Genomic DNA, 10,522 nt, shown 5'->3' on the forward strand with positions numbered 1-10,522 from the left:
TAGTTGTGCATAGTAGCCTTTTGTGATCCTTTCTATTGGTATCAGTTGTAATGTCTCCTCTTTATTTATAATTTTGTTTATTTGAATCCTCTCTCTTCTTGGTTAGTGTAGCTAAACGTGTGTCAATTTTGTTTATCTCTTCAAAAAAACACTAGTTTCATTGATTTTTTTCCTATTGTCTTTCTAGTCTCTATTTGTTTCAGCTCTAATCTTGATTATGTCCTTCCTTCTGCTAATTTTGGGTTTCGTTTAATATTTTTCTAATTCCCTGAAGTGTAAAGTTAGGTTGCTTATTTGAGATCTTTCTTTTTTCCTAATGTAGGCATTTATCACTATAAACTTCCTTTTTAAAACTGCTTTTGCTGCATCTCATAAGGTTTGGTATATTGTGTTTTCATTTTTGTTTGTCTCAAGATACTTTCTGATTTCTCTTTTGATTTCTTCTTTGACCCACTGGTTATTCAGGAGTGTGTTAATTTTCATGTATTTGTGCATTTTTCAATTTTTCTCCTATTATTGATTTCTAGTTTTATATCACTGTAATCAGAAAATATTCTTGATATGATTTCAATCTTTTAAATTTGTTAAGACTTGCTTTGTGGCCCAACATATGCTCTATCCTTGAGAATAATCTGTGTGCACTTGAGAAGAATGTGTATTCTACTGTGGTTGGATGGCATGTTCTCTATGTGTCTGTTAGGTCCATTTGGTCTACAGTATTATTCCGGTTTGCTGTTCCTTATTAGTTTTCTGTCTGACTGATCAAGTGTTGGAAAAAAATGGATATCCATATGCAAAATAATAAAACCATACACACCATACACCATATACAAAAACTAACTCAAAATAGATTAAGAACTTAAATGTAAGACCTGAAACCATAAAACTCCTAGAAAAAAACAGGAGAAAGCTTCTTGACATTAGTCTTGGCAATAATTTCTTAGATATGATACTAAAAGCACAGGAAACAAAAACAAAAATAGACAAGTGGACTACACTAAACTAAAAAACTCTCCACAGCAAAGGAAATAATCAACAAATGAAAAGTCAGCCTACAGAATGGGAGAAAATAATTGCAAATCATATATCTGATAATAGGTTAATATCCAAAATACATAAGGAAATCATAGAACTCAATAGCAAAAAACCAAAAAACAAACAACTCAATTTAAAAATGGACCTGAATAGATATTTTTCCAAAGACACAAATAGTCAACAGATATATGAAATGTGCTCAACATCACTAATCAACAAGGAAATGTAAGTCAAAACTACAAGGAGACATCACCTCAAAACTGTTTCAATAGATATTATCAAGGAAAAAAAGATAATAAATGCTGGTAAGGATGTGGAGAAAAGAGAACTTTAGTACACTGTGAGCATGTAAATTGGTGCAGCCGCTATGGAAAACAGTATGGAGGTTCCTCAAAAGATTAAAAATTGAACTACCATAAGATTCAGCAATACTACTTCTAGATATATATCCAAAGGAATTGAAATCAGGATCTTGAAGAGATATTTGCATTACCTTGTTCATCGTAGCATTATTCACAATGGCCAAGACATGAAAACAACCTAAATGTGCATCAACAAAAGTATAGGTAAAGAAAATGTGGTATGTATAGTTACAATGGAATATTATTCAGACTTAAAAACAAGGAAATTCTGCCATTTGTGACAACATGGACGAACCTGGAGGACATTACGCTAAGTGAAATAAGCCAGACACAGAAGGACAAATTCCACATGAATCCACAAATATGAGGAATCTAAAATAGTAAAACTCATAGAAACAGAGAGAAGAATGATGATGCCAGATGCTGAGGGGAGGGGTAAATGGAGATATTAGTCAAAGGGTACAAAATTTCAGCTATAAACAATGAATAAGTCCTAAAGATCCACTGTACAGCATATTGCCTATAGTTAATGATACTGTATTATATACTTAAAAATTTGCTAAGAGGGCATATCTTACAGTAAGTATTCTTATGGAAAAAAAAACTCTACATACTGTATGATCCTACAAGGATGATCTATAAAGACAGAGAATAGATCAGTAGTTGTGAAGGACTGGGGTTTTGGAGAGGGTTACTACAAAGGGCACAAGTGAATATTTAGTTGGGGGAGGGAACTGTTCTATATCTTGATTGTGGTGGTAGTTAACACTACTGTATATATTCGTTAAAACTCATAGAACTGTACACCAAAAAGAGTAAATGTTACTGTATATAAATTACATCTCAATAAACCTGGTTTAAATATATATTTTTTAAATATATGTTTATTTATATATTTATATATATATATAAAAGGAAATGAAGAGGCAGTCAAATAGTTTACTAGAAAAAAATCTATTAAACAGAAAGAAGGCAGTATTGGAGGAGATGAGGAACAAAGATATAAGACATATAGAAAACAAGTAGCAAAATGGCAGAAGTTAGTTCTTTATTATCAGTAATCACTTTAAATGTAAATCAATTAAACCCACCAGGTAAAAGACAAAGATTTGTAGAATGGAAAACAAAACAAACCAAAACATGGTCCAATGATATGCTGCTTACAAGAGACTCACTGTAGACCCAGAGACACAAATAAGTTGAAGGTGAAAGGATGGGAAAAAGATATTCCATGGAAATAGTCACCAAAAGACAGCTAGTGTAGTTACACTAATATCAGACAAAATAGATTTAAAGTCAAAAATTGTCACAAGAGACAAAGAAGGAAATTATATATTAATAAAAGGGTCAATTTATCCAGAATATATAAAAATTACAAATACACACCAAACAACAGAGCCCCCAAATATATATATATATGAAGCAAACATCGACAGAATTGAATGGAAAAATAGGAAATTTGGCAATTATAGTTGGAGACCTCAATAATCCACTTTCAATAATGGGTAGAATGTTTAGAAAGAAAATCAGTAAAGAAATAAAGGGCTTGAAAAACGCTGTAGACCGAGCAGACCTAATAGTCGTGTATATATTTCACCTAACATGTACATATATGACCTACTGGTCATATACAGAACACTTCACACAACAAAAGCAGAGTGCACACAGAACATTCTTCAGGTTGGAAGATATGTTAGGCCATAAAAGGATTGAAATCATGTTAAGTATCTTTCCAACTACAATGGAATGAACCTGGAAGTCAATAACAGAAGGAAAACTGGAAAATTCACAAATACCTGGAAATTAAACAACACACTGTTAAACAACCAATGGGTCAAAGAAGAAATCGTTAGGGAGATTTTTAAAATACTTAGATATGAATGAAAATGAAAACACAAATTACCAAAACATGGGATGCAGCAAAAACAATGCTCAAAGGGAAATTTGTAGCTATAAATGCCTATGTTAAAAAAGAAGAAAGGACTCAAATTAACAACCCAACTTTACACCTTCAGGAATTAGAGAAAGAAGGGGAAACTAAACTCCAAACTAGTAGAAGTAAATAAATATAAAGATTAGAGAAGATTAATTGAAACAAGAGAATAGAAATACAATAGAGAGTCAACAAAAGCAAAAGTTGGTTCTCCAAAAAGATCAACAAAGTTGACAAACCTTTAGCTACACTAAGAAAAATGGACAGAAGACATAAATAACTCAAATCAGAAATGCAAGTGGGGACATTACTTCTGACTTTACAGAAATTTAAAGGATTATAAGAAAATATCATGAGCAATCATAGGCTAAAAAATATATATATATTATAGATGAAATGGACAAATTTCTAGAAACACACAAATCACCAAAAGTGACTCAAGAAGAAATAGAAAATCTCAACAGACCAAAAACAAGCAAAGAGATTAAATCAATAGCTAATCAAAAACCTTCCAACAAAGAAAAGTCCATAATCAGATGACTTCACTGATGCATTCCACCAAACGTTTAGAGAAGAATTCACACTAACCCTACACAAACTCTTCCAAAAATTGGAAGAGGAGGAAACACTTTCTAACACATTCTGATACCAAAGCCAGACAAAGACACTATAAAGAAAAAATAGAAAACAACAGATCAACATCCCTTATTAAAATAATATGCAAAAATACTGGCAAACCAAATTCAATAGCACATTAAAATGATTATATACCATGATGAAGTGGGCTTTATCCCAGGAATGCAAGAGTGGTTCAACATAAGCAAATCAATCAATGAAATATACCACATTAATAGAACAAAGAAATTAAACAAATGATAATCTCAATAGACACAGAAAAAACATTTGACAAAATCCAACAACGTTTCATGATAAAAACACTCAGCAAACTAGGAATAGAAAGGAAATTCCTCAACATAATAAAGGGCATTTATGAAAAACTCACAGTTAACATCATACTCAATGTTGAATGACTGAAAGCTTTACCCCTAAGATCAGGAATAAGACAAGGATACTTGTTTCATCAATGCTATTCAACATCGTCTTGGAAGTCTTAGAGTAATGAGGCAAAAAAAAGAAATAGAAAATATCCAAATGGAAAGGTAGAAATAAAACTATCTCTATTTGCAGATGACAAGATTCAACATATAGAAAATCCCAAGGAATCCAAAAACAGAAACAAAAAACCCCTACTGGAGCTAATAAACTAATTCAGCAAAGTTGCAGTTTACAAAATCAACATGCAAAAATCAGTTGTGTTTCTTACACCAGCAATAAAATAATTCCATTTACAATAGAATCCAAAAGAACAAAATACCTAGGAATAAATTTAACCAAGGAGGTGAAAGACTTGCATACTGAAAACTATAAAACATTGCTGAAAGAAATGAAAGAATATCTAAATAAATGGAAAGACATTCCTTGTCCATGGATTGGAAGATTTAATATTGTTAAGATGGCAATACTCCCCAAAGTGATCTACAGATTCAATGCAATCCCTATCAAAATTCTACTTGCTTTTTTTGCAGAAATGGAAAAGGTGATGCAAAAATTCACATTGAATTTCAAGAGGCCCCAAATAGCCAAAACAATATTGAAAGAGATAAAGTCGGAAGACTCACGTTTCCTGATTTCAAAACTGCTACAAAGTTAGAGTATTCAAAACGGTGTGGTACTGTCACAAGGATACAAATATAGACAAATGGAATAGAATTGAGAGTCTGAAAATAAACCCAAACATCTATGGACAATTGATTTTTGACAAGGGTGCCAAGACCGTTCAATGAGGAAAGAATAGTTCTTTAACTTATGGTGCTGAGACAACTGAATAACTATATACAAAAGAATTAAGTTGAACTCCTACCTCACATCATATGCAAAAATCAACTCAAAACAGATTAACAACCTAAATATAAGAGGTAAAACTATTAGAAGAAAACATTAAGAGCTAAAACTATTAGAAGAAAACATAGTGGTAATTCTTGATGACCTCATAATTGGCAATGGATTCTTAGATTTGACTCCAAAAGCACAAGAAGTAGAAGAAAAAAATAGATGAATCAGACTTCATAAATGTTAAAAACTTTTGTGCATCAAAGGATATTATCAGAAAAATGAAAAGACAATCTACAGAATGGAAGAAAATATTCGCAAATCATATATATCTGATAAGGATTTAATATCCAGAATATGTAAAGAACCCCTAAAACTCCACAACACAAAGACAGTCTTATTAAGAATTGAACAAAGAACTCGAATAGATATTTCTTCAAGGAAGAAATACAAATGGCCAATAGTACATGAAAAAGATGCTCTGCATCATTAGTCATTAAGAAAATGCAAATCAAAGCTACAATGAGATACCACTTCACAACTGCTAAAATGACTATTATTAAAAACAAAAAAAAATGGAAGATAATAAGTATTGACAAGGTTGTGGAGAAATTGGAACTCTTATACAATGTAGAAATGTAAAACAGTGCATCTGCTGCACAAAGCAGTTTGGCATTTTCTTAAAAAACTAAATGTAGCATTACCATATGACCCAGCAATTCCACTTCTAGGTATATACCTGAAAGAATTGAAAACAGGGCCTTAAGACAGACTCTTGTATGACAATATTCGTTGCAGCGTTTTTTGCAGTAGCCAAAAGGTGGAAACAACTCAAGTGCTCATCAATGGATGAATGAATAAACAAAATGCGGTATATACATACAATGGAATATTATTTGGCCATAAAAGAGAATGATATTCTGATACATGCTACAACCTCCATGAACCTTGACAACATTATGCTAAGTAAAAGAAGCCAGAGACAAAAAGTCAAATATTGTATGATGCTTTTTATATGAGATATCCATAACAGGCAAATAGAGACAGAAAGCAGATTAGTGGTTGTCCAGGAACAAAGAAAGTGGAGAATGGGATGTGATTACTTAATGGGTACAGGGTGTTCTTCTGCGGTGATAAAGTTTTGAAACTGAGAGAGATGGTAGTTACACAACATTGTGAATGCACCAAATGCCATTAAAGTGTACACTTTAAAATGGGTAATTGTGTGTTAAATGAATTACACATCAATAAAAAAATAAAGTTGTTGGGCTAAACATATAAATGTTTGGTTTCTTACCATTCAGCAATTATAAAAAAAATTAAACAACTCTTCAGTTCTGAAATAATCACTGTAAATGTCACCTTTCTCTTTCCAAATTTGAATTTGTCTTCCATTATTGTCTTAATCTTGGCTCCACATACATGCTGAGGATGAGGTGGGGAGCTAGGGAAAGTTTTCTTTTTCTTTTTTACTTGCTTTATGCTATGTTCAACAGTTGAAATAATTTGAAAAGATAGATATGTTTGGATGGGGGTTCTGAAGCATTTTGCGTTGATCTACTGAGTAACAAACAAGGGGGATCAGGCAGAGAGAAGTCATGAAGATGTAATTTCATGACTGCCGAGTCCATAAAAATTGCCCAAGTCACCTTAGCTTCCAGGGAGATCATCTGTGCTTGCTCTGAGTTAAAAGCAGCATTGAGTAATGGAAAGGAGACTACTTTTGACTGTACCTCAGCTAGGAATTATTTAATGTCAAATATTTAATGTCAATTTAATGTCAATAAATGGACTTTGTTTTAATAAGTCAAGTCTTCAGCATGATAATTCTAACGTAATTCAGTAGCACAGCCATATTTTCAAAATAATGCAATGTAAACAATAAACATTTTGCAACACACTATAAATTATCACAATTAATACATATATGCAAAATATAAATAAATAAATCATCAAAACAATAAAATATGCCATGATTCCTGCCTTTGAGGGAAAAAAATGCACAATTGCATGAAAATTAAGTAGCATTTCAGCTTTCTTCTGTTGGGGGACATTGAATGAAATATTCGTGTTTAATATTTGTTTTTAACTATACCTGAGTAATAATTCCAATGAGTCCTATAGTGTTCAAAGTTTTAGTACCCAAAATTTCAACATTCATTAAAACCCTATTTCACTATTTATGTGTGTAATAGAATTAATCTATTTAGGAATGCATGGTGTAAAATGGTCCCATATTTAAAGCAATACTCCACCCTGTGGTAGAGTATGAAAACTGCATAGAAATTTTTCAACAACAGAGATGATTACAAATTCATTGACTCTGAAATAGCCCTTATCTTTCATGACTTTTTCTCTTGAGAAAATGCTAGAAGATGCATAGGTTTTTAGATAACGATTTCTCCAACAATGATCACTTAACAGCAAAATTTCCATTTAATTAGGAGAAAACAGATCTTTGAGAGGAATAAAACTAATTTTAATATGTATAAATTAAATATATTTTAAATTTAATATAGAAGTACTGGGTTAGTTTTCTATAATAAAAAAACAAGGCAGATACTCTTTAAAATCTTAGAAAAGTCAAAACAAAAAATGAAAATTAATTTATGTATATATTTTATACATTTATAATATAAATGATTTTATAAATCATGGTTACACCCTAAGGAAAAGCACACTTGATAACCAAAGCAGTTTACAGTGAAAAAGAACCCAATGTTGAAAAAAGAACTGCAAAAAAATGTTATCCTGAAATCTCTATAGCCTTACAGTTTTTAATTTAAAATCATCATCATTTTGAATTTTAATAGTAGAAGTATTCTTTTTATCTTGAGATTTTTAAGAGTGTATTTTTTTCAATATAGTAATTTTTTTGTTGTTTTTGCTTTTTAAGGAAGAAAATCTCTGATGTATGTAAATACATAATATAAGAACAAAGTTTTTTTTGGATGACAAACCAAAGAACATCTGTTAAGAAAGCTGAGTTCTCTTTTGCAAAAAAAAATCTGTAGGTAGCAGAAGTAATTGATATTTCAAATAGTTGCCATTAATTGTGGGCCAACCACTGCCAGTCAATGGACCAAGTCCTTTTCCTGTCCCTAAACCTATAACATTCCTACAAAACAAATCTTATTGTCCCCACTTGAGAGATGAGGAAATAGAGGTACAGAGTTAAGTAACCTGCCCAAACATTTTGACCTAATTCTGCCAAGGTTCAAACCCTTAGACTCCCTGAATAGCCTTTCCATTTGCACGACAAGGGCAAAGTGGCTCATTTATGAAACAAAGCAAATGTCACAAATTATATGAGAAGGACTAATTTTGTTTACAAAAAATGAGAAATAGTATTAAATTTATATAAAATGAATGATTAAAAAAATATTGCTATAGTCAAAGAAGTTTTAAAAAACTTGGGCTATATACGTACATATTTAAAAGTATGTTAGACAGTGTATGAGTTTAACATGTATGTGTGGATGAGTTAACGATGCAAGGGTTAGAAGATCAGTTTCACCTTAGGTCAGGATAAATCAGCCTTTTATTAAAATGTGAGGTCTGTTTTAAGTATCATGATGAAAACCAAGGTGAACAAATTCATGAAGAGCTAACAGGACTTATTCATGGGCTGAAAATACTTTGTCATTACATCCTGAGTTAACTGACAAGGGCTCTGCCAATTTACATGGAATATCTTGAAAGGACTCAAGAGGAAAAGCTGAAGAGTGGAGACATAACTTTACTGAGGGAATAGGCTAACAACATATTTATCAAAATTGTCCAACATATCAAAAATATGGGGTGAAGGATATCTCCTTTGGTGAAATCATCATGACTCTTTGATTTCCCCAAAGGCCTTACTTTTAGGGAAAGTGAAACAAAAGTGCTTTGGAGATATTATAAACAGTTTGTAAAAAAACATACAACTTTACTTGCCATCTCTGCTTTCAAGAGTCTTTTCCAGGCAGGAAGAATCCTCTTAAAAATGAGGAAAGCTGCCATCATCAATCTTGGGGTCTTCTTGGTCCTCACTCAAAGAGCTGGTATCCTAAGCCCTCTTTTAATTAACAATGTGGTTATACAGAATATAGTAAGAACAGCATTTTATTAGGAAAATTATCTATACCCACAAGCCACTTGGATTAATAGCATAAAAATCAACCCTTAAAATTCAAACTGAAAGAAAATGTAAATGTCATTTTACAAGAGTTCAAATTAAAACATCAGGAAAGAAATATTGACTGAATTGTTTTGAAAATCTATTTTTTTAACTCAAAAATGAAGATTATCCTGAATCTGGATAAATTTAAGACTAAATTGCACTATTTAAGAATTAATAAACTGCAAAAGGAAAACACGAGGGCCAGTTTGTTTTGCTGCTGAATTTTATCAAACATTTAAGGAAGAAAAAATATTAACTCTCCACAATCTCTCCAGAAAAAAAAAGAAGCAGAGGGAACACTTAGTTTATTCTATGAGGCCAGTATTACCCTATTTCAAAATCAGACAAAGACATTACACGATAGAAAACTACAAACCAATATCTCTCATGAATATATACACAAAAATCTTCAACCAAATATTAGTAAATTGAATACAGTAATATAAAAAAATTATATACAGTGACCAAGTGGGATATATTCAACACATGCAAGGCTGGTTCAACATTCAAAAATCAATTGATGTAGTCTGCCATATCAAAAGGCTAAAGAAGAAAATCATATGATCGTATCAATTAATGTAGGAAAAAGCATTTGAAAATATCTAATGGCAATTCATGATAAAACCTTTCAGCAAACTAAGACTAGAGAGAAATTTTTCTAACAATAAAAATATTTACATAACACCTTTTTGAAACAGGCTTGAAAGAGGCTTATTTTTGTAACAGTTTAATACTGTATTTAATGGTGAAAGACTGGATGCTTTTCCCCTAAGAGTGGGAAAAAGACAGGGATGTCATTTTGTACCACTGATATTCGGTATCACACTGGAAGCCCTGCTTAGTGCAATAAGACAAGAAAAGGAAATAAAAGGTATACATATTGTAAAAGAAGGAATAAAACTGTTTTTAATTGCACATGAAATGGCCTGTGTAGAAACACCAGAGAATCTACACAATAATTCCTGTAAATAATTGGTGAATATAGCAAGGTCACAGAATGCAAAGTCACTATACACGACAAAATCCTTGGCTTGGCATTCCTGGCCTCGAGAGGCCTTTAAAGTTCAATCTGAGATTCCTTATAAAAAGTTCCAGCAAAGCAGATTTAAAAGATCTTATATGATTAATTGCTATTCTTGC

This window comes from Ceratotherium simum, chromosome 1, assembly GCF_057802395.1.
Source record: "Ceratotherium simum simum isolate JZ-2026a chromosome 1, ASM5780239v1, whole genome shotgun sequence".
In the NCBI taxonomy this organism is placed as follows: Eukaryota; Metazoa; Chordata; class Mammalia; order Perissodactyla; family Rhinocerotidae; genus Ceratotherium; species Ceratotherium simum.